The 26,644-nt window shown below is 35.6% G+C and overlaps 1 long non-coding RNA gene across 2 annotated transcripts in view; it reads right to left on the bottom strand.

Moving 5' to 3' along the window:
- LOC111092848 overlaps nt 1–26,644 on the bottom strand; it is a 176,494-nt gene that overhangs the window by 17,470 nt on the left and 132,380 nt on the right. The window lies entirely within an intron of this gene.

Below are 26,644 nucleotides of genomic sequence, written 5' to 3'. Positions count from 1 at the left end.
TATCTATATTACTATTTACACATACAAGCTAGACTTTTGCAACTAATGAATACTCTGCATTTCACTTTAAGTTACTAAATTCTCCCTGTATAAACTGTCATATCAAGTGGAAACCTTCAAGCACTGTCTTTCCTCGTCCAAGGGCTTCCCTGGAAGGGGGGCTCCACCTATGTGAGGAGTGATTACAGTGCACTGCTCTGTTGCCTGATTGGTTCAAAGTTGGACACATGACTGAGTAAGGCTCATCAGAGGGATTTTTGCTGGAACTAAGCACAGGGCATTCTCTTTTTTTTCTGAGACAAAAGATACTAAAGACCAAACAATCCTAAAGCTGAGGGGTACTCTCTTTACCAATGCATGTAGAGAGCCTACCTGAGAAGGAAACCAACTTGGAAAAAAGCAAAGTCAGGCCTGGAAAGAGCAGTGCCCCGGTGATATAATTTCACCACGCGATCTAGCTGTCCTTGAGCTAGATGTGGACTTTGAGTTCCAATTTTACATGCTCTGGGTTTCTGTCACTTGCAAACAAAATGGTTCTGGCTAATGTTACAGATGGCAAAGAAGTAAGCATGGCCTTTCATTCTATGCTATCTTCACAGAAAATTACTTAAAGTAAAACTGTGAACTTGACCTGTGTCCCTTCATGCTTTTCACTCTGGGCCTCCTCCCAGGTCCAAGTCAACTGCCCTCCTCTGGTCATCTATGCACCAGTCTCCTCCTTCTCAAATACAAACCTGCTCTCAAGCAGAGTGCTGTTAGAAATAATTTATATCTTGGTGTAAACATATTCATTTAACAATCCTCTTAGGAATATTTTCAGGTTAAGACTGATCTCCAATTACAGAATACACATCATATTAGAGTTTTCATGTTATCTTATCTTATCTTATTTCTGCTGACATCACCACTTAATCTCCAGGGCTAGACATCTCAATTAATACTGCATAGCCAAAAGTGGAAACAACCCAAGCGTCCATCAACAGGTGAATGGATAGCAAATGTGATCTATATATACAATGGGATATTATTCATCCATAAAGGGACTAAAGGTTTGATACGTGCTACTACATGGATGAACCTTGAAAACATTATGCTAAAAATAAGCCTGGCACAAAAGAACAAATATCATATGATTCCACTTATATGAAATATCTAGAATAGGCAAATATATTGACAGAAGGCAGATTAGAGGGAGAGGTGTGGAGAGAGGGAGAGTTACTGATTAACAGAGTTTCTGTTTGGAATGATGGAAAAGATTTGGAAACAGTGAGGATGGTCGCTCAACGCTATAAATATAATTAATCCCATTGAATATACACTTAAAATTGTTAAATGTTTTGTGTCATATATATTTTTTATCACAAAAAACTTTAATTATACTATGATACTTCTATCCTATTAGATTGACAAAGATCTAACATTTTAACACTATATTAGTGCTATTGAGTTTGCAAGGAAATTGGTAGTCCACACAATGTTGGTAGGGATGTAAACATGATACAACCCCTAGGAGGAGAATTTTAAAATATCCTGCAAAATTACATATGCCTCTACCTTTTAACCCAGCAATTTTACTTTTAGGTATCTATCTTATAGATAGACTGCAAAATTACAAAAACGACATATGTTCAAGATGGTTCATGTCAGCACTATTTATAAGAGCCTAAGACTAGAAAGAAGATAAAAACAATAGGGAAATGAAATAGACTCAGAGGTGCCCAGACTTTTTTGAAAAGACTTTAGTGTTTTAGAGAAGTTAAAGGTTCACAGCAACATTGAAAGGAAGGTACAGAGATTCCTCATACAACCTTCTACCCCACACATATATTGCCTCCCCCATTGTCAATATCTTATGCCAGAGTGTACACTTGTTGCAACTGATGAGCCAACATTGACACAACATAATCACCCAAAGTCCATAGTTTACATTAGGGTTCACTCTTGGTATTATACAAATGTACAATGGGTTTGGACAAATGTAGAGACATTTATCTATCATTATAGTATTATACAGAATATTTTCACTGCCTAAAAATCCTCTGTGCTCCACTTATTCAATGCCCCCAATCCCTGATCTTTTTTCTGCTCCATAGTTTTGCCTTTCCCAGATTGTCATATATCTGGAATCATATAGTATGTAGCCTTTTCAGATTGGCTTCTTTCACTTGATAATATGCACTTAAGGTTCTTCTAGTCTTTCAATGACTTGATAGCTCATTTTTTTAGCACCAAAATAATATTCTATTCTCTGTATGTACCATGGTCTATTTATCCATTCACCTATTGAAAGACATCTTGGTTGCTTCCAAGCTTTGGCCATTATGAATAAAGCTGCTACAAACACATCCATGTGTAGACTTCTGTGTGAACATAAATTTTCAAGTTCTTTGGGTAAATATCAAGGAACATGACTGCTGGATTTTATGGTAAAAGCATGTTTGGTTTTGTAAGAAACCAACAAACTGTCTTCCAAAGTGGCAGTACCATTTGCATTTCTACCTACAATATATGAAAGTTTACTGTTGTTCCACACCCTCAACAGCATTTAGTATTAATGTTCCAGATTTTGCCCATTCAAATCTGTGTGTAGTGATACTTCATTGTTGTTTTAATTTTCATTTCTTTAATGATAATATGATGTGAAGCATCTTTTCAATTGCTTACTTGCCATCTGTCTATCTTCTTTTATGAGGTGTCTTTTAAGGTCTTTAAACCATTCCTTAATCAGGTTGTTTATTTTCTTACTGTTGAGTTTTAAGAGTTTTTTGCATATTTTGGATAATAGTCATTTATCAGATGTGTCTTTTGCAAATTTTTTTTTCCAGTTTGTGGTTTGTCTTCTCATTCTCTTGACACTGTCTTTTGCAGAAGCTTTTAATTTCAATGAAGTTCAGTTTATCAATGATTTGTTTATGGATTATGACTTTAATGCTATATCAAAAAAGTCATCACCATACCCAAGGTCATGTAGGTTTTATCCTATGTTATCTTCTATAGAAGTTTTGTAGTTTTCCATATTATATTTAGGTCTGTGATCCATTTTGAGTCAATTTTTGTGAAGGGTATAAGACCTGTGTCTAGGTTCATTTTTTGCATGTGGATAATCAGTTCTAACACCATTTTTGAAAAGACTATTTATGCTCTCTTATATTGCCTTTGCTCCTCTGTCAAAGTTTGGTTGACTAGATTTATGTGGATCTATTTCTGGGCTCTCTATTTTTTTCCATTAACCTATTTGTCTATTCTTTAATCAATACTATAGATTCATAGTAAGATTTGTAATAAGTCTTGAAGTCAGGTACTACCAGTCTTCCAATTTGGTAATTCTTCTTCAACACTGAGTTCACTATTCTGGGTCTTTTTGCCTCTTTATATAAACTTTAGAATCAGCTTGTCAATATTCATAAAATAACTTGCTGGGAATTTTATCAGAATTGCATTGAATCTAGACTGAGTTGGGATTAACAGACGCTCTGATAATATTGAGTCTTCCTACTCATGAACATGGATTATTTCTCCATTTATTTAGTTTTTTTAAAACTGTTCATCAGAGGTCTGTAGGTTTCCTCAGGTAGCTCTCATACATATTTATATTTATACCTAAGTATTTCATCTTGGTGAGATGCTAATATAAATAATATTGTGTTTTTAATTTAAATTCCATTTATTCATTACTGGTATATAGGAACACAATTGACTTTTATATATTAACCTTGTATCCTGCAACCTTGCTATAAATGCTCATTTGTTTCAGTAGTTTTTTTTTTTTTGTCAATTCATTCAATTTTCAGATAGACTATTTTATCATCTTCCAACAAAATTTTATTTCTTTCTTCACAATGTATATACCTTTTATTTCCTTTTCTCATCTTATTAAATTAGCCAGGACTTCCAGTATGATGTTGAAAAGAAGTGGTGAGTGGAGACATCCTTGCCTTGTTATTGATCTTAGTGGGAAAGCTTCAAGCTTCTTATAAGTAAGTATGATGTTAGCTGATGGTTATTTGTATATATTCTTTATCAAGTTGTAGAAGTTCCCCTCTTTTCCTAACTTACTGAGTGTTTTTATCATGAATGAGTATTGTATTTCATCAATTTTTTGGTATCTATTGATATAATCATGTGATTTTTCTTTTTTAGCCTGTTGATGTGATGGTACATTAAATGATATAAGAATGTGGAGCTAGTCTTACATGCTTGAGATAACCCTCTTGGTCACGGTATATAATTCCTTTTATACATTGTAGAACTTGACTTGCTAATAATTTATTTGTGATTTTGGTATCTATGTTCATGAAATACACTAGCCTATAATTTTACTTTCTTGTAATGACTTTGTCTGGTTTTGATATTAGGGCAATAATGGCCTCACAGAATGAATTAGGAAGTATCCTCTCTGTTTCTATCTTCTGAAGGAGACTGTAGAGAATTGGTATAATTTCTCCCTTATATATTTAGTAGAATTCACCAATGAACCCATCTGGGGCAATGCTTTCTGCTTTGGAAGATTATTAATTATCAATTTGTTTACTAGATATCAGCCATTTAAATTACTTCATGTCTGAGTTTTGGCAAATTATGTCTTCCAAGAACTTAGTCCATTTCATTTATCAAAATTGTGGACATAGGATGCTTCATAGTATTTTTTATTATCCTTTTAATGTCCATGAGATCTATAATGATATCCATTCTTTCATTTCTTTTGTGTCCTCTTTCTTTTTTTCATAGTTAGCCTGACCAAAGGATCATCAATTTTATTGATCTCTACAAGAATCAACTTTTGGTTTCATTACTTTTCTGTTGATTTCTGTTTTCAATTTCATTAATTTCTACTCTAATTCTTATTTCTTTTCTTCTATTTAATTTTCATTTAATTTGCTTTTCTTTTTCTAATTTCCTAAGGTATAAACTTAAATGATTAAGTTCAGATCTTTCTTCTTTTCTAAAATACTCATTCAACACTATAAATTTCCCTCTAAGCATTCCATCCATTGCATCTCACACATTTCGATAAATTGTGTTTTCATTTCATTTGGTTTTCAAAATATTTTCAAATTCTCTTGAGATTTCTTCTTTAACCTATATTATATGTATTGTTTAATCTCCACATATTTGGACTATTTCAGTTATCTTTCTGTTCTTGACTTTTTAGTTTAATTCCATTGTGTAGCCTGAAAGTAGACATATAATTCCTACTCTTTTAAATTTGTCAAGGTGTATTTTATGGCCCAGAATGTGTTCCATCTTGGTGAGTGTTCCATGTGAGTTTGAGAAGAGTATATATTCTTCTATTTTGGTAAAGCTGTCTATGGATACCAATTGGTATCCAGTTGTTTGGTGTTGTTTTGAGTTCAGTTATGTCCTTAGTGATTTTCTGCCTGCTATATACATAAGCATACATAAGCAAGTATATGGTATATACATAATAATACATAATCAAATATACTGTTGCTGTTATTATTTTGAACTAACCACTGTCTGTTAGATCAATTAAAAATAAGAAAAAATTTTTCTTTACTTTCACTTATTCTTTCTTCAGGGCTCATCCTTTATGTAGATCTGAGTTTCTAACATATATTCTTCCCTCTAAAAAATTTTAATATATCTTCCAAGGCAGGTATGCTAGCAACAGATTCCCTCAATTTTTGTTTATCTGAAAAAGTCTTCATCTCCCTTTCACTCTTGAAGACTAATTTCACAGGGTAGAGAAATCTAGATTGGTGATTTTTTTTCTTTCAATATTTTATTTGATTCTACTCACTTCTTGTTTGCACAGTTTCTGAAAAGAGAAGAAGTTGGATGTAATTCTCATCTTTTTTTCTTCTATAGATTAAGGGGTTTTTTTCCTGTGGCTTCTTTCAGGGTTTTTCCTTGTCAATGATTTTTCTTTAGTTTGAAATTGATATGCCTATATGTGGCTTTTTAAGCACTTATCCTGTTTGATATTCTCTGAGTTCTAGATTTGATGGTTTAGTGTCTGAAAATAATTTGGGAAAATTTCCAGTTCATTGTTGTTTCAAATATTTCTTCTTTTTTTCTTTTTCTTTTCATTCTGTCATTCCCATTATGTGTATGTTACATCTTTTTTAGTTGTCCCACAGTCCCTGGATACCCTATTCAGTTTTTTAGTCTTTGTTCTTTTTTCTTTTCTTTTCACTTTTGGAATTTTCTATTGATATGTCCTCAAGCTCAAAGATTCTTTTTTTCAGCCATATCCAGTCTATTAATGAACTCCTGTATCTCCTAATCCACATATTAATCATAGATGTTTTAAATTCCAAGTCTGATCATTTCAACATTCCTACCATGTCTGGTTCTGATGCTTGCTCAATCTTTTCAATTGTGTTTTTTGCCTTTTAGTAGCCTTGTAATTTTTTCTTGGTAGTCAAATATGAGGTACCAGGTAAAAGAAATTACCATAAATAGGCCTTTAATAATGCAATGATAAAATGTGTGGAGGGGATGATGTGAGGATAGGGGAAGCTTTCTATAGTCCTATAATTAGGTCTCAGTCATATAGTAAGCCTATGTCTCTGGACTATGAACTTTACAAGTGTTTTCCAGTCTCATCTCCTTAGATGAGCTAGAATGGCTATAGCTGGATAGAATGGATATTTCCCTTTCCTCAGGTCAGTTAGGCTCTGATAATTCTCCAGCAGGCTGGATTCTGGCTAACTAGTTCCTTCTGAGGATAGGGATAGTTAAGAAAAACAGAGTGCTCAGGCATATTTCAAAATGATCATTTTCCCCTCTCCCTACCAGAAGCATAAGGGGATCTTTCCCTTAATATTTACCATGAAACCCTGGTTGAGATCCTGAAGAAAAAACACACAAGTGTGGGGAGGGGTGGAAGTGAGGGGCTGCTACTGATGAATGTGTTCGCCTGGAGTTTTTATTTCTCATGTTTGTCCACACTGAGATTCTAGCAATTCATCAATTACAATTCAAGCTTTCTTAAACTGGTACTAGTTCCTAAGGTAGTCTCTGCTTTAGTAAGCCATGACTCTATATTTACCTGTCTCTCCAGTGTTGGGGGCAGTGGCCTACTCTGTGTCCTCATCTCTCTAACAGATCCAAGAGTTGTTGATCTTTCTGTCTGTTCAGCTTTTTCCTTGTTAGATGGACCATCAACTTCCAAGCTCCTTACATGTGGAACCAGAAACCCAAACTTTCTTGATTGCAACTTAATGAGTCAGAAATCTTATCTTAATGGAATGCCTAAACCAAAAGAAATACCTAACAGTTCTGTATATTAAGTAGTTAGGTCCAGACAACTTAAATATTTATGATCTAATTTATTAGCAGCCATTTAAAAAAGAATAAAAGACACCAATTGAAATAAAAGGTAATTTTTTCTCAAATATCCACAGTTGCTTGGCAAGGGGATGTGTGCACCTACTGTACACTGCACAACTTCTCAAACCTTGAAATAATATTAAACACCTTCCTCAATTTTGATTCCATATTGATTTTAATGGGTCATTTGCTTTCTATAACAGCAGCCACCAGAAACCCAGCTTTACAAACATACGGTATAAGCAAAGAGAATATAGCACAATCTAATGTTGAAACAATGATCTACTTCAATCTAGTTGTTTGTGTAGTCTGACAAATATCAAATAATACTGTGCTTCTCTCAAGAATTTAGAATAACCCACAGTGCCCCTAAGAGATTGCTGCAGTGCCCTGGGGATTGATAAATAGTACATCTACCCAAAGGAGTCATATGTAGCTGTAAACAGTTGTGAGGAATAGCTCTACATCCTCCTATGAAATGATCTTCAGTATGTGTTATTAGAAGAAAAAGTATATACAGCATATTAGTAAAAGGAAGCATACATATGAATATTTGTACATCTTATATTTATTTATTTTTTTTTAATTTTTTTTTTTTATTTATTTATGATCATCTTATATTTAAAAGAGGAAGGAGAAATTGTCAAATTATTTCTAATATTTACCTATAGGCACAGGAAAATAACAAAGTAGAGGGGTCTGAGATAAAAGTTAGACTCTTCTATACATACTTTGGTTTTTTGGCTTTGACTTTATACATGTTTTACATAATTATAAAACAATTTTTGAAAGCGATCTCCAAAAATAGTAAGCTAAATATAGCAAATGGACTTAAATGCATATTGATTTTATGGCATAACCACACAGAGAGTAACTATTTAATGTGATTTTAAAACTCGAGAATTAAAAGCTAGTGGGAAATTCTTCAAAGGTATTAGAACTGCAAAAACATATTAAGCTGTTGCCAGTGATCATATTCTTGCTGGCAGTGTTGGTATTGTTACTCTGAGACTGATTCGTGTGTGTCATGGGTTAAAATAGAATTACGTTGGTGTTGTTGAGAACAGGGATTCTTAACAAGATAGACAGTAGATACAGGTGAAAGCTGTCTTATATTTGAGTTGAAAGTCAATACAAGTTCATGATATATTTTGTCTTAAAATATATATATATTTCTTTACTCCCAAAGTGGCACACAGCAACAGTACTGCAAGACAGATGAAAGCCAGTATCACACTATCACTAGTTCCTTTTCACTTTAGTAAAGAGGGTATCCTTGAGGCCCTCCTGGGAAACAGTGAACTGATAGGTTTTCTAGTTTTATATAATTAACCCATACCAGTACACACAATTCTATTACCCTTTTTATCTCTTTCTCAGTTCTCAGCCAAGATAGTTCCAGCTCCTCAATTTCATATAGTGTAGTATGGTTTTTCCCCAAGCTTCAAGAAGTGCACCCAGCAGTGCATGAGGATTAGTTCCAGGTCTACTCATGAGAACATTAAATCTGAAGTCATGGAAGGATGTACCATATCAATATATTCTCACTTATCCAGTTTTATATTCTGTCCCTCAGCTACAGCAATTTGAAGTCCATTCTAAGACACTTTACCTTGCTTTCTTTTGGTACATCTTAACCAGATCCTGTGCATTTGGGTTTGACTAAGCTCTTTCTCACCATAACAAAGACAGTAGTTTCCAGTTGGGCCATGCTAAGATTTACCTTAGTAATTAGTTTAAAATAATGAGATGTAAGGTCAGATCCAAAGAGGACAAGTATTATGTCATCAGACTATTGCTTCAGATGAGGACTCTGCATTGTATTCAGGCAAGAGAAGTGTCCATCTTCTAGAACTAGGGAGTAGTTGAGCAGATCAATTATGTTAGCAAACAGGGTATCTGGGGGGTAGAAGCTTTCCAAGAATATCTACCCAAATATTTCTAGCTTACTTCTCTAGCTTCACCCCTTCCCCAAGGGTCACGAGGAGACTTTGTTGGGGCTATAAATATAACCTTCTTTCTAGCTCCATTAACCTCACAATTGGGTTCTCAGCCTAGTTTTTAAGCACTATCTGCCCTCCTATTTCAGAATGTAAGTTTCTCTTTGAATGCTACCCTGCTGGCCTTCTGGCTTTCACACTGTACATTCACTTGATAGTGACTGACATGAACCAGTTATTTTCTTTCTTTGGTGCTTAACAACAAGCAACCAGATTCATAATTTTTATAATTATTATTGCCTTCATATCTCTTAATGATTAGAACAATCCTATAAATAGTGTATCACCTTCCAACTATTCCCAAGACAATTAACCACAGGTGAGAGTCTTAGTAACTGTGATGCTACAGCATCACAGAAATATGAGTCATTGTTCCCATCTGGTCAACAGTTATCCAATTCTAGAAACCCACTCCCAGTATAAACTATCTTGATTGATGTTCCCCCAGAAACAGACACTGATAGAAGGATTCAGTGCAAGTAATTTATTTGTGAAGTGTAAGAAATACCAGTAGAGTCAGATGTAAGTCTGACTCTAAGGAAAAAAGTAAGGAAAAAAGGAAGCCAGTAAAGTGTGTACTATCAACAACTATAACCTTGGGCAATTATAGCTTAATTCCACTGAGAACCTCCATGGTATAAAATACATGCCTCTGAGTATTCCCACACGAAAGGCAAGGCAATTTTTTCCCTGTTCATTTTGCCTTCTTGCCCTATAGTCCCTTTCACTATTTCTTATATTCCACACATGAGTGAAACCATATGATGATTGTCTTTCTCTGATTGACTTATTTCACTCACATAATACCCTCGAGATCCATCCACTTTGAAGCAAATGGTAGGTATTCATCTTTTGTGATGGCTGAGTAATATTCTATTGTGTGTGTATATATATATATTCTATTGTGTATGTATTACAATACACTATACACACATACACAGTAGAATAGAATATAGTATATATATACACACATATAACCACATATTCTTTATCCATTCATCTGTCAAAGGTCATCATGGCTTCTTCCACAGTTTGGCTATTTTGGACATTGCTGCTATAAACATTGGGGGTGCAGGTGTCCTGTTGTTTCACTATATCTGTTTCTTTGGGGTAAATACCAAGTAGTGCAATTGCTGGGTCATAGGGTAACTCTATGTTTTTCAGAGTGGCTGTACCAGCTTACCTTCCCACCAATAGTGCAAGAGGGTTCCCCTTTCTCCACATCCTTGCCAACATTAACCTATCAAATCTTTTCTATGATCTAAGTTGAAATCAATTCATCTGTTCTCTACCATACCACACCTATTACCATGGTACTTTGTTTTTATCTCTATCTCAGCACTTTATACATTTTGCACAGTAATAGAGTTATTCGAAAAATATCTATTGTACCTACTAGGTTTGAGTTATTTGAGGGCAAGGGACCAAATCCTATTGGCATTTCAAAACATCGTAAAACCAGAACAGTGCTTAAAGTACAATTTTGTTTGATAAACAACTATAAATTATTCTTTTTCTTTCTTTTGAAATTATTGTATTCATTCAGTTACCAAATATTAGTTGAATGCCTACTAAGTACCAGGCCTAGTGCTAATTACTTGGGTAAGTCATGGAAGCCACCTTCTCTCATCTCCACCAAAAATCTTCCATTTTTTCTTACTAACTACTGCAGTAAGTCCCTTTTCCTGCCCTCTAAGGTGTGTATTACCCTTTTCTTTTAATTCTTCCTCTGCTTCATCCTCCCCCATATAACTACAATAATAAGTAATATGTATTGCACATATACTATGGGCCAGTCTCTGTTGGTTATTTTTTTTTCTGTTGGTTATTTAAACTCATTTGATCTTTCTAACAACACAACAAATGTTGAATTATTTTTTTTCAAATGTTGAATTATTAATTCCACTTTATAAATCTGGTAACTGAGGTACAAGAGTTAAGTAATTTGCACAAATGTATAAAGCTAGTAAGTACAGGATGGTAGGGACAGCTGGGACTCAAAACACTGCTTTATACTACCTATGTGATTTCATTCTTACTGCTTCTCAAAATGCCGTCTCTAAACATGGTATACGGGATCCCTGGGTGGCACAGAGGTTTGGCGCCTGCCTTTGGCCCAGGGCGCAATCCTGGAGACCCGGGATCGAATCCCACGTCGGGCTCCCGGTGCATGGGGCCTGCTTCTCCCTCTGCCTGTGTCTCTGCCTCTCTCTCTCTCTCTCTCTGTGACTATCATAAATAAATAAATAATTAATTAAACATGGTATACACACGTCTGCTGATAATACCAACTGCAATGCTCTCCTACCTCCCTCTATCCAAACCCTTGAGCTAATAATTGCTCTAATTATATCCCTTTCTAACACCGTTTATGTTTTTGTTGAGGGTGTATCAAACTATGACTTTCCCTATTCTAAGCTATAGAAAAGACTTTTATCAGTGATGAGGTTTTGATAGTAAGAAATTCATTCTCTTCCTCATTATCTTCCTTTGATGTTCTGTACCTTTATGCAATGAACATTTAAGCTTCTCTTTGAAATACAGGTAGGAGAAAATTATTAGCAGAATTCCATGAGTAGCCTCTTTCTTCTCTTCAGATAAATTTTGGTTTAGATATGTCACTATTTTCCTTAGGCTAGACAACAGCGTAAGGAGGTAGGGTGGAGGAAGGCTAAAATGTCATCAGAATAAAACCAAAATATTCCCAGGGAAAAAAATCATTTGACTCTAAGATAAAGGCCAATGGGAAAATCAAAAGAAAAAAAAGAAATTTTAAATTTAATTCTAAAAGCATTTTATTCTAAAACCTGAAAACATATAGTTAGCAGAATTATTAATGATTTTAAAGCCCTTTCTAATGTAATTTATATTATTTCATTAATTTTCAAGTTCTAAACCATATTTGTCAGTGAGGCAGCCTCCATGGCATGCATACATTGAAACTGTTTTAAGTATTTTTAAGATTCCATTGTGATGTCTGATGTAGGATTGGCAGTATTTAAATGATTTTGGCCTGCAGCTCATCATCTCAGGCTGTGAATTCACTAAATTGGAAAAGAGGTAGGCAAAAGATTCATTTTGAATGGGAAATATCCAAGAGAATAAGCAGATTGGTCCAGGAGTTGCTGTTGGGTGCCTTTGAAGAATGGGAGTGCACCTTTTCCTAAATAAGAACTGAGTGTTTCAGCATATGGTGTTTGCAAACACACATGCACTCTCTTGGTAAAAGAAAACAACCCTTGATCACCTAAGCTGTCCAAATGGAAATTATCCTACTGTCTCATTCATCACTGCTCAGTTCAAGCACTATATAATTCATTTCCTACTTTTGGTCCTCTGTATATTATCACAAGTGCTACTGCAATATTTAGTGTTTCGGGTTGGAAATGTGAAGTGATGCAAAGACACAGTATTTGCATGTCACAGTGTGCAATGATTACAGAACACTGTGACTTATAAAAGTTCTCAAAAATAAATAAGTTTACGAGCTAACTTGAGACCTTAACGTTAAAAGAATGACAGCCAATAGAATTGTCTGCATTTTGTGAGTGTGTGGTTTTCTGGTGAGATAATATGGGATTCTTATCCCATAAAAACTTATAGGATAAGCTTTTCTTACTCATAGTGAAGTACACGTAAAATTGACTTTAAAGATTCATTATTTAGGCTTAAAAATCCCCTTTAGGAAAAATGGGACTGGCAGGTAACCTACCATGGAAAGAGAAAGAAATGAACAAATATATTCACTCTTCCTGGGGGAATTCCAGGCCTCAAAAGCAATGTAAAGAGACAGTTTGCTTTCCTTTTCTTCTTCAGAATCACCATAAAGTGATAATGACCTCAGGAGTCTGTGTGTGGCCCATTTGATGTGGTTTGGGCTTAAGGAAAAGCTAAAGGCTAAATGTATTTTAAGTGGGCTAAAACCAAGATAAATACATCCCTGAGGTCATTGTTTCCATTAGTTGACAACGTGTATACAATATTAAAAGCACTATAAAAACAATATACACTTTTCTAATGTTTTACTTTGGAAGAAGGGTTATCCACACTGAGTCTCCAAACATTGACTCAAAGTAAAACTAACTTTTATTCCTTAGGGGAAGCAATGTTTAAACAAACAGGCAACAAACAAACAAGCATCACTCCAGTTTACAGAAGAGAGTAGCTTTAGTTCAGTATAGACCCTCAACACAGAGCTACACAAAACAAGCCATTAAGGCTAATTATGCTGCATGTTACACATGCATAGAAGTGTTTAGCAGGTTTTAGCAAATTGCATAGCTATTGATCTTTATAAAATATATACCACCTATTTGCAAAATCAACTGAGGAGGCAAGCCCAGTGCTCAGTATGAAAAGAAAAAAAATAATGCCATTAAGCTAAGTTTTATTTTATCCAAATCTCAAATTAGTGTGGGTTAAATATAATTTTACATTATGATTTTGGTGTGGTTCTCTAAAAAGTCAATAGGTAATTGGGTCCATCATGTGTAAATACAGTTGTAGAAGTTGATTTTATAAGTCTTAAAGCTATAATCCCATATTACATACATAAGGTTTATTTGATATCTCTAAGTCAACAATATAGTTCAAACAAAACTATTTATGCCTCTGTGAGGATTTCCCATATTAAAGAGTATCCTTTCATATATCTCTGTACTACACATACAGTTCTAAAGATATAAATGGTTCGCACAACTCCAAAATACGGCCCCTAATAATCTTCTTAATATCTCCTTTCTCCTCGAGCAGCAAAGTCTGTTTCAACTTGTCTTCTAGGTATTACCTGTTTGTGTTCCCTAACAGATTTCAAAGGAGTATATTGATGTTGACAAAAAATCATTTTATTTCTATGATACTTTGGCTAGTTATACTTGTGACTAAACATGCCATTTTGCAGAAAATGAAAGAAAACTTTTCTCCAAAGTGCCTATGTACATCAGAATGGCTAAAACAATAAAGACTGAAATCTTAAATATTAGAGAGGAAATAGAACAAATGATATTCCCATTCATTGCTGGTGGGAAAGTAAAATGGTACAATCACTATGAAAAACTATCTGGCAGTTTTCACTAAGGCAAATATAAATCTACTGTATTACCCAGCAATTCTACTCCTATGTTTATTCCTAGAAGAAATGAGTGCTTATATCTACAAAAAGACATGCACAAAAATTTTTAATCAACTCTTCTAAATATCCCAAAGCTAGGAACAACTCAAATATCCATTAACAGTAGAATGGATAAATAAATTATAACATATTCATATAATGGAATATGATACAGCAATAAACAAAAATAAACTAATGCTATATGTATCGATATGGATGAAACTCATAAATAGATTCTGTAAAATATCCTAGATACAAAAGAAATACTGTATATGAATTCTTAGAAAAAACAAATCCATTTTGATGAGTTACCTCTGGGGAAATAAGGTACAGACTGGAAAAAAGTACGAGGTGATATTATACAGAGATGGAAATATGTATCTTAATTTGGGTAGTTACCAGCGTACACAAAAAAAATCATTGATCTTCAGTAAATTTTTTTTCTATATTTATATGTTATGTTTTAATATTAAGACAAAGTGCACTCATTTATATGTAAAATTTGTAGATACATAATGTCATTGAAGATGACTGTATATACATAGACACTGGGTGTGCTGTGTTACTAAATCAAATTCCCTTTGACCCCAGGGAGGATAGAGGAAGTAAGAGAGGAAAAGGAAATAGTGCTTTTGGTGATACCTTAAGAATCTATGTAAATATAAAGGACTCTTAGGAGATCTGGGGTCTTCTGAGTGCTGCTTTGGGCTATCAGCTCACATCTACAAGGACATTGGTTTACACTCCTCTGCTACCAGGGTCTCCTGATAGGAAGTTTGAAAGGTGCTTCTCCACAAAGTATCAAGGAAATAAATGGGAGAAATTTTTTAAAGGGTAGGAACAACAACTCTTAAGAAAATAAGAGTATGTAACTGGATTAGAATTCTAGAACTAAGAGAAGGGACCAAGAGTGATAACTAAGAAAGATCAAGTTTAGATTTCACTTGAGAAGGGTCAGAAATTTACTGACACTGTGATTCAGACAAACACAGGAAACATAGCTTCCTCATTTTATATTTAACTGACATGGTCTTTCTTATGGCTCCCTAACTGATGGAGAGTGAGAAAAAAAAAACTTTTAGCTCTGGTTATTTTTAACTAGTTTGATCCAATAATATAAACTATTCCTCTAGGTAGGATCAATATTTTTAGATAATTGCAAAGTTTCTCTATTTCCATCCATTCTTTTTTTCCTTGGTGGCATTTGGGTATGTGGAAAGGAAAGAGCTTACATGATCTGCTGAGAGCTAAGTTAAAGAGTCTTCAGATCTAAGAGGCATCCCTTCCTGGCCCCACTTGCAGAAGGCTGGTATGATATAGCCCAGATTCTGGGTCCTATTGACCAAGTCCTATAAGTAGGGGTTCTGCTGGCAACTGTGGCCAATGAATTGCAAGTCATTCTTAATTGGCTTCATCAGAATTGAGTGGCCCCTCTCAGCTCCCACTGGCTATATTACCTGCTGAGTCTCTGGCAAGTTGTCCATTCAACCCCACAGCAGGTCCAGTGAACCTCAACTTAATGTCCACATCATCAGAGAACCCAAGGAAGCTCAGTTAGACTTTCGTCATGCTTCATAATGCTACTGTGTCATCATTCTATTCCAACATCTAAACTATGCTTTCTACCCCATATTGAAGTTATCTTCTAAAAAGTCCCAAATATTGAATGAGTTAAATGGCTTCTGTCCTTGAAACATCCTCCCATTCACCTAATTTTTCCCTCTCAATCAAAGTCTAGGAGGAAATACTCAAATTTACCTTTACTTTCCACTTCTGTCTTTCTGTTCTCATGATCCTCTAAAACCAGAAGCAATTGCCTTTTCTTTTCAAATTCCTATATCATATCCTATTTCTGTCAGACAACAGCAGAGTTTGCGTCTTCAACATTAAAGGGGAAAGGGTTATCTTCCTTAAATTCCAGTAAAAATGCTGAAATTTGGCCCACTTGACATAGATTTGTATACATTTACTTAAAATCAAAGGAAATCCTCCCCCACCACCACCACAACAGAACCCATTTCAGGTGCATTATACTAATGCAAAATCCTATTTTTAATTTCTTAATTCAAACTGAATTTCAACTCTTTTTCCTTTTGCTCCTGTAACTTATATAGAAGTATTTGCTCCCACTCATTCTGAACCCACTCTCACCCCAGGCATGAAGAGTTGATTAGGAGGAAATCTTACATGTAGAATTCACACATATTTTTATAAAATATTAACCCCATGAAATCTAAGAATTGTCTAACAGTGTGTATATCAGAGTGGTTAAGAACATGGGCTTTGAGGGGCACCTGGGTGGCTCAGTTGCTTAAGTGTCCAACTCGGCTTCAGTTCAGGTGGTGATCTCAGGGTTGTGAGAGTGAGCCCTGCCTTAGGCTCCATGCTCAGCACGCAGTCTGCCTGAGATTCTCTGCCTCTCCCCTTTCTCTGTACTCCCTCTACCCCTCCCCCTGGGTCACTTGCTCATGTTCTCCGTCTCTCCCTCTTTCCAAGATAAATAAATAAAATATTTTTTTAAAAAAGAACATGGGCTTTGAAACCAAGCAGCCCTAGGTTTCAGATTCTGTTCTGTAACTTCATGGCTGTTTTCAGACTTTCTGAAGGATTAACTGCTGCTGACTAAAAGGAAAGGGGACTATAAGAGAAAGAGGGAAGTTGCAAAGTTACAATCAGCAGCAGCAACATCATCACTTTCATTCTCCTCCTCCTCACAGCTGCTAGTAGCTACCCACTGAAGTCCTATTATGCCCTAGTTGCCTTTGATGGAAAAACTGAAGCTCCATGAGGTTATGTAACTTGCCAAAGTCATGCAGCCTAAGAGTGGTAGAGCCAAGATTTTAACTTATGACCATCTGACTCTGAAACCTCTGTTAAGTCTAATGCCCATTTCACAGATTATGAAACTAGAGCTCAGAAGATTAAATAACTTGCCCGGGGCCACACCATCAGTACACTTATCCCCAGCCAGTGCTGTTTCCACTCGGCTACGCTGCTTTTTAGAAGTGTAGAGCAAGTACTATAGCATATGCAGTCCTGTGCTGTCTCCCAAACTCTACATAGGAGAGCGTCAGAGAATCCTAGAGCTAGCAGAAGTCTCAAAAGTAAATAGAAATCTTTCATTTTGCACAAGTAAATTCTGAAACACAGATAAGTACATGACAAGAGCCAGGTCTAAAACCCAGGTCTCCTAATTTCATGATCGGCATTCTTTCTCCTTCCTCCCCACACCCACTAGATATTTATTTTGTCCCAGTCCAGAACCTAACAGAAGAGAAATGTAAAGGGGAGAACAGGTGGTGGCAGTCAGAAGAGAGTGGGAGGACCAACCCTTGCAAATCTTAAGAAGAGAAAGGGGGCACTGGCCCAGGCCCAGGAAGTGTCCCTGGGGGCTTATGTCAGCAGGATTCCCCGCATCTCCATGTGCAGATCTGAGAGTAGTGCCTGGCAGATTCAATCATACAGTGACTCAAATGTCACAGCATGACTATAGAGAAAGAATAATAGTGGGAGCATGCCGGCCAATTTTCAACAGAAGGGTTCAGGATAAGGAAGCTTAAGAAAATTGCCAAAGAGAATGATAATGACAATAATAAAAACAAATAGCTACCACTTATTGAGTACTTATGTGTCTGGCACTGTGCTACACACTTTACATATCAACCTGATGGAGGATAGTTATTATCCCCATTTTATGAGGAGCAAACTGAGGCATGGTGAGGTTGAGGAAGTTCCCCATGGACGTGCAGCTCGTAAGGGATGGGATCTGGGTATGAACCCAGGTCCGCCTAACTTTGAGTCCGTGTACCTTAGCACATAATCATCAGAGCAGCCATCTGGTCCGGGCTACACTAAGTGCTTAGTACATCATCTCCCTTCCTTCTCACAAAAACCCTGCCAAGTGCAGCGTAGTCTCTTCGTTTTGTAGGCAAGGTAAAATTAGCTTGAAGAAAAAAAAATTAGCTTGAAGACACAAATTGTTCAAGGTCACATAACAAGTTAGTGACAGAGCCAGGATTCAACCCCAATCAGTTTTATTATGAAGCTCATCATGAGCATGGACATAACTGCAGAAAAGTTAACACACCTGGCTAAAAATAATTTTAGTGGGTGCTATCCATTTGACTTACTATTCATAACTAACTTCTACTGACTGTGATAAGCTACCTGCAACCAAGGCCCAAAGGTACTGAGACAAGAAGCATGAATTCCATTTAACCTTTTTCCCTGTGAATGTCATAACTATCTTTCTCAACAACTCTTACCATCCTAAGTGACAACAGCAGACAATTGTGAATTCAGGAGCACTCTTAGAATAAAGGTATTCATTGCTTTGCCACAGGCTCTTGATTTAACTCAAAACCACTTTTGATAACAACAACAACAACAAAAAGGTGTAACCAAATATAAATGATACATATAGAAAAGCCCAGAATAGCTTTCTCTCCCTGGAAAATTATAGAAGTCATCCTAATAAAAACACAGTTCCATAATCCCAAAGACTGCTAATCTATTAGTTTTTACATCTTTTATGCATGAACAATTTACCAAAAAGGAGATAAACGTGGCTTCTAAATATCTGAACACATGTTCCTCCTTACTCATAGAGAAAGATAAATTAAAAACACACAACAAAGTCAATTTTAACCATAAGTTTTGGCAAAGTTTTAGGGGAAAATCATTCTCATGGGAGCATAAATTTGTATGTCTCTTAGGGACAGTAATTTTTCAATACCAAATTTACAATCCATTTACCATTTGACCGTGCAATCCACTCCTAAGAATTTATCCTACAGATTTACTTACACAAGTACAAAATGACCTATTTATAAAATGATTTATTGCAGTATTGCTTTTAATAGCAGAAGACATGAATCAATAGGGGACCATCAGTAGAAGACTGTTCCTAAATCATGGTTCAGCCATGCAGAAGAGCACCACACACCACAGAAAGAATGACAAGCTCTTTATATAGAGAGACAGAACAGATTCTGAGATCTATTGTAAAGTGAAATGTGCAAGGTGCAGGACATATTATTATGTGTCTAAAACCTTAGAAAGAAATATAAAAAAATTATACATGTACTTAAAGATACACAAGTACTAACATTCACTGCCCTTCGGGAAGGGAAGTGGGTAATTGAGGAACAGAGAGGAAAAGGAGACTCATTTAATCCCTTCTTGTACTTCTGAATTTTTTTTACCATATGACTATATCTTCTATTGAAACATTTTCTAAAAACAAAATAAAAGTAAATTATTATTTTCTACAATAGATGAGCATCAGAATAGACCAAGAGTTGGACACACATATTTTCTTTATATTATCTCTGAATTGTTATAAATGTGTATACTAATTAATTTTAACAACTCCAATAAAGTTTAAAAAGATACATTTTCTGACATCATTCTTAACCAAATATTTTTTGACTATTAACGGAAAACAACTATTTTGCTTCCGAGTGTTCCAAAAAGCCATTATGGCTGCATCTCCTTTTTCCTTAACAATCAGTTTCCCTTATTCTCCATTTAATCAAGGGTGTTTTGTTTTTGTCATTGTTTTTTTTTTTCCTAGAGCAATATACAATCCAGCTCAACAGCTCCTTAGAGAGATAGTGACGTTTGAATCCAAACTTGAGACGTGTCTAGAGGTTTCAATGCTCCTGATTGCAGCTTTTCTTTGCATAGCATAGTGTTCTGAAATTTGGTCATCCCTGGCCATGCTCTGATCAGTCTCCTCCTTAGAAAATACGTCATCGAAAATTCTACATTTTCGCTTTCATTTGTGAACGTGGCCCTAGAAAGCTTTCTGATTCTTTAAATGTTTTCAAATGTTAATTGAAGAGCAGAGCAGCTGTACCAAGTCATAAGCAGCATATCTCCAAGACATTCACTCTGTTCTTTATGAAGTGACATTTCCTACAATCCCAGAAAATGTGAATAGATAGGAACTAAATGGCTACTCAATCAACAAGCAAATAACCCTTTTTTGATATGTGATTATAATATACATGAAACATAAGAAGTTTCCCACTAGACATGAACCTGGTAAAATAAAACTGTGAGATAGTGGCCACTAACTCACACCACTAGCTAGGTTCCATGGAACAGTATAGTATATAAGACAATCAAAGAAACTTCAGCTTCTACTAATGTATGAATACATAAAATAGAACCAAACCTGCACATAATCATGTTTTGGCCCCATACATGGACTAATTATTCTTCAAACAAAACACTAGGGGCTACTGAGTAGACAAGAGGCCAGTACAGAAAGCCTATTAGAAAATGCCTCTTGAGCATTAACTATTTAGAACTAGAAAGAGTAATAAAAAGATAAAACCACTTCCCAAAGTTTGTGGTACAACTTTATCTGTAGCTAGTGAGTGCAATTGGACTCTTTGGTTACCCTCAACACTGGTATTGCAGCCCCATTCAACAATCCAAATGGCTAGTATGGAATCAGTATAAAAAAATAAATTTAAGTGTGCCCCCACAGACCAGTAGTATCAGCATTACCTGGGAGCATGTTAGAAATGTAGACTCTCAGGCCCCCTTCAAACTATAAAATTAGAATTTGCATTTTAACAAGATCCCTAGGAGGTGATTCATATACACATAAAATTTGAGGAGAACTGGTATAGAGCATGAACACAAAAGACACACAGATCTACATTGAAATCATAGCTCTGGCACTTAGTTTTGTGAATGAGCAAATTATGTAACCTTCTGAAATTCCAATTTCCTCATTCAAAAAATGGAAAAGATAATAACCGGCATATATATTTGTTGTGACAATTAAGTAAGAGCATATATGGAAAAAGCCAGGAAGAGTACTAGGCACCAGGTAAGTGTTCATGAAATATTAATGCTCTATTCTTCTTCCCATTTGAAGAAGAAAAAGATTTAAATACTAAAACCATACAAAAACTACAACATTTAAAAAGTCTTAAATCACCCTACAACGATATTGAGAACCAAGTTAGGACCTCATTCCATATCTAAGCCAAGAATCTTCAACTGATTCTGTTACTAGATTGAAGTTCATGATCTTACATAGTCATCACTGATATAATACAGGTTGCATTTCAATATATGTGGAATCAATATGTCAATATTACTATTACAAAAATATTAAAACTCCATGTCCTGCTGAATTATTTTTATATAAAAAACATACTTAAACATTCAGCAAAATTTTATATATGTATTTATTCTTTTTTTTATCTCCTCAATCATATAATCAATTGCAAATGTTGCAGTTACTATCTATAAGTATCTATAAGTTACTACCGTAGAGTAGCTTTAAATAAATAGAAACATCAACGCCATAACAGATTAATTGTATTTCATACGTACTCTTGTGCCAGGAACTCTGTTAGGCTAAATACATATTTGTAGCAAAACTATGTAAAGGGAAATACTACAGGTGGTTGTTTCATTAAAAGAAGTATCATAAAAGAAATGGTACAAAGTTATTAGAGCTTGAAAATGTTTTTCATCATGGTGATATAAGAGAGGAAAATTATTTCCTCTCTATTATTCTGGGTTCTTAGCTGAGACTCCAGGAATTAAAGATAAGTGAACAAGAGAAAAACAAAGAGCAGTTGATTAACATGTATACTTCATGTATATATTGGAGATACCCCGGGAAAAATGAGTAACTCCTTGAGGTGGTAGCATTCTGGGTTAATTAAATACCAACTTTATAGAAAAAATGGAAGGGTATGGTAGTCCTCTTAGAAGAGAGTAAATGATTATTAGAAAGACGAATGGGGCTCAGAGAAGAATAAATGGAACATATGTTAGGTTGTGACAGTTGGTTTGGCTGTAGTATCAACTTCTAGTCTTCTTCGTTGGGATAGAAGTCCATCCTCCCTGGTTTACAAAACTCCAGGAAAGGATTTACAATTGGGGTGCTTTTGGAGGACCTGTCTTTTGTGGCAGATAAGAGGAGCTCAGAGAAAGTCTCTCCCTCCATTTGCTGCTTTTCAATTGCCTACTGTCCCAAATTATTAATATATCAAAGGGGTATATTTTAAAGTGGCATGTCCTAAACTGCTGCAGCTTATACTTTAGGTGGCATATTCTGCTTCCCTTCAGTGAAAACACAAGCAGCCCAAGTAACTAGCCAGCTGTCTTCCTATCTACCCCTTGCCCTATCCCACCCTGGAGATGGCACAGAAGTAAGAGAAAGGGCAATGTCTTTGGTAAATTAATGTAATAACAAAGTGGCCAGGCTGAGATTAGGGAGGAGATAACAAATTCTCTTCCTCAACAAGAAGGAAGAGAGTTTAGTACCGCTAATCAGCAGATTGGAGGGCGGTGGGGGGAAGCTTTTAGGAGTTGCCCATTGTTTTCCTTGCAAGAACATAAGTGGGTCACTGTCTGCCCAGTCACTACTGAAAGGATTAAAATAGCAGCCAGACCTGCAAGCAGCAGGCAGGGACTCTGAAGTAGCATTGACCATTCAACCAACCAGGTAAGAACAATGACCAATAAATTTACCAGGCCTAGATAGAGGCTTTCTCCTGCACACCCGACTCCTCTCAACCAGAAGACCAGGTGATTATAGCTGACCAAGCTATTTAAGAAGGAGAACTACCAGGGCACAGGCTCTTGATTTTGAGGTGATTCTGCCCCAATCCACAGGCATATGTACACAAACTAAAGTAAGTCTTCAGCCCTTGTCCCAATACTCTCATCACCATAAGAGGTCAATACTTGTAAGGAAGAGAAGCTCCAAATAAAATTATGGATCTATCTTAGAAGAGTAACAGCTATGAGATAAAAACAACAAAGTAGACAACTCATGCCAGAGAAAGCACAGTGAATAGACAAGATGAAAGAATAATTTTAAATGACCTCAATAAAGAGTCTTAGGAAGATAAGAAAGGATATTGCAAAACAGAAGCTGAAACAAGAAGACAAAAAGAACCAACTGGACGTACTAGATATACAAAATATAACGATTAAGATAAAGTCGGTTTAATAGCAGAGCAGACACAAAGAAACATACCGTTGAGAAAAAATAGATCGAAAAGAAATAATCATCATGAACATATATCAATCTAGCAACATGTCCACAAAATACAATAAACCAATCAGAAGTCTGAGGAGAAGCAAATCTCAATCTTCGTACTTTATGATTTAAGATGCTTCTCTCAGAAACTCATAGATCAGACTCCAAAATAACCAACTGCATGGAAGAGCTAAATAACACATTGTTCGTCCTGAATTTATTGACACATAAAAATTTGTATCACCAAAATAATACACATCCGTCTAAAACACATGTGGATATTTACAAAATTAACTATGTACTTAGTCACAAAGGAAGTTTCAATAAATTCCACAAGGTCAACATCATGCAGACTGTTCTCTCATCATGATATAATAAAATATAAAATCAATCCCAGGGCAGCCCCAGTGGCCCAGAGGTTTGGCACTGCCTTCAGCCCAGGGTGTGATCCTGGAGACCCAGGATCGAGTCCCATGTCGGGCTCCCTGCACGGAGACTGCTTCTCCCTCTGCCTATGTCTCTGCCTCTCTCTCTCTCTCTCTCTCTGGGTCTGTCATGAATAAATAAATAAAATCTTTAAAAAAAAATAAAAAAATAAAATAAAATAAAATAAAATAATAAAATCAATCCCAAAGGATAGATCTTTAAATCTCCTAAGTCTAAAAACAAAATAGCATACTTACAAAACAATAATTTTATTTAGGAGGAAATTATAAGGAGAATTATAAAATATTTGAACTAAACAATAAAACATCAAAAATTTGGTATGCAACTAAAGGAATGCTTAAAAGGAAAGTTGTAGCCTTAAATAATTTGTTGGAAACCAAAAAGCATGAAAGCAAATGAGCAAAGCATTCAACTCAAAATAAAATCAGAAAAAGAGCAGTAAGTAAACACAAAGAGTCATGTAGAAAAGAAATAACAAAGTTAGGGACAAAATCAATAAAACAGGCCATTTAAAGACAAATAGTGAAAAAAAATAGTGAAGTTTAATAAAATCAAAGGCTGATTTTTTTAAAAGATTAATAAAATCAATAAAGTTCTGATAAAACTAGAACAAAAAGAAGAAAATAAGCAAAATGCCGAATGAATGGGGGAAATAACTCAGGCACAATAAATTATTTTGAAAAATTCAACCTTAGAATTAATACGATAATGAATTGAGAAACCCAAATGAAAGAGGTAATTGCTGAGAAATTATAAAATGCCAAAATGGCACTAGAACTATAGAAACCTTGATTTTAAGTTCAAAGAAGCTTACTTTACACAACACTAAGCAAAGACTGTGACAGATTAAGACATTTGCAATGTCAAAATCAATGTGGAAATGCTATTTAGAACACACCAGGAACTAGAACAAAACAGCAAGAAAAAGACAAGAAATCCAGTAGAAAAATGGGCAGAGGAAATGAATTGTTGGTAACTCACAGAAGAAAAATCAAATGGCTCATAATGCTTGACCTTATGGGGAATAAGAAAAACACAAATGAAAACAATTTTTCACCCTCCTAATGCTTTACACTCTTCAGACTGTTAAAAGAAAAACAAAAGAGAAAGTCATAATTGGCAAATGTAGACACACATGTGGGGAAATGGGAACCCTTGTGTGCTGCTTCGGGGTTGGAAGTTGGGAGGGTGGTAGATTGGTGAAGTTATTGCAGGGAACAAAATTTGCAACCCCACAATGTATCTCTTTGGCATGTGAATTATTTTAAGCTGAGTATTTTTAAGAAACAGAAAGAAGGCTAAGGAAGAAATTTCAACCACCCCCCGAACTGCCTAAACGAAGTAAGATAGAGGTGCTGCTCTAGGGAGAGAGCTATCTATCATCATAGATAACAGCAGTATAATATGAATCAGCAGTGATAAAGACGGAGACATTTAGCAGAGTCTGTAAAAATTCCTCTGTCCCATTGTTTTTGTATGGTCTGGCAAACATTTGTTTATCAAACATTTACTCCTTTTCATCTTTCGTGAATTGTCTTCCTTCCCTTTGAAGCGCCAGGCCATGCTCCTATCTCCTTAGGTCTGGAAAGCATATGAGCCTCAATTACCTGATTGCCTATGATTCTCAAATTCTTTTGGAGCCCCTATACATGTGTAGCTAAAATAGATTTTCTCCTGTTAATCTGTCTCATGTCAATTTAATTCGTAGACCAACCAAAAGAACCTTGAAGTACAAAGAACATTTTTTTTTCTCTCCATCACTATTCTGGAAAGGAATTTGGTAATGCCTTCTGAAATTAAACATATATAAACTAACAGCCAGCAATCCCACTGCTGAATACATATACCCTCAAAGAAACCCAGGCATAGTTCTACACATACAAGAAGTACGTGTACAAGAACCCTCAAGGCAGCCTCCTTGTGGAAGTGGATTGTTGGATATCACTGTTGTGTCCATTTCTAGCAATATGTATAAGTAACACGTGGTGGATGAACACCATAGAGTGACAAATGCACACAGTAACATGAACGGTTAACAAAAATATACTGTTGAAAGAAATATGCAAGAAATAAAACCGTCTCTATGGTACAAGAGCATTTAAGTACATTTTACAACACATATTCACAAAAATAAATACTATTTAGTTTTCAGGTTACATACATAGCTAAATGCATATGGCATTTATGCACTTATATATCAAACACAGTACACTGGGAGCCTTTAGTGGAAAGCGAAGATGGAGGCGAGGAGCAATAAAGTGGGGGACATGCAAGAATGTAGAGAGAAATGGCAATGTGATAAAAGGCAATCAGTTTTCCTGATCAAGACAATCTCATTCTGGAGATGATCCAAGGGTTTCCAATTAGGTAACATAAGAAGACTCTGACCAGATACTAAGAGCAGTTTACAAATCATAGCACGATGAGCAGCAATGCATGAATCAATTGGGACCTCCCTTAAGGCTGAGGAATAAATACTGGCCATTGTAAGCTAGATAATAAAACCAGCATGATATAATAATAGTAAATAAATCTGTGGTCTTTGTCCCTGGCTCCCGGAAAAGAGCTTCTAAAAGCCTTGGTGTCTCTTGAGTGATTAAAGTGTCTTTGTATGCCAATAAAATAACTCCTGACTGAGCCTTTAGTTAGCTTCAGGGTGGCGGATGGTCACCAAAAACACCAAACCATAACCATCAGAGTCTTGGAACGTTAAGCCCACCTGTCCCTCCACCAACCGCTGCAGAGAAAGAAGGAGTTGGAGATTGAGTT

This window comes from Canis lupus, chromosome 27 (assembly GCF_011100685.1).
Source record: "Canis lupus familiaris isolate Mischka breed German Shepherd chromosome 27, alternate assembly UU_Cfam_GSD_1.0, whole genome shotgun sequence".
NCBI classification, from domain to species: domain Eukaryota; kingdom Metazoa; phylum Chordata; class Mammalia; order Carnivora; family Canidae; genus Canis; species Canis lupus.
The sequence above is the reverse complement of the archived record's forward strand: the minus strand, read 5'-3'. Positions and strand labels throughout refer to the sequence as shown.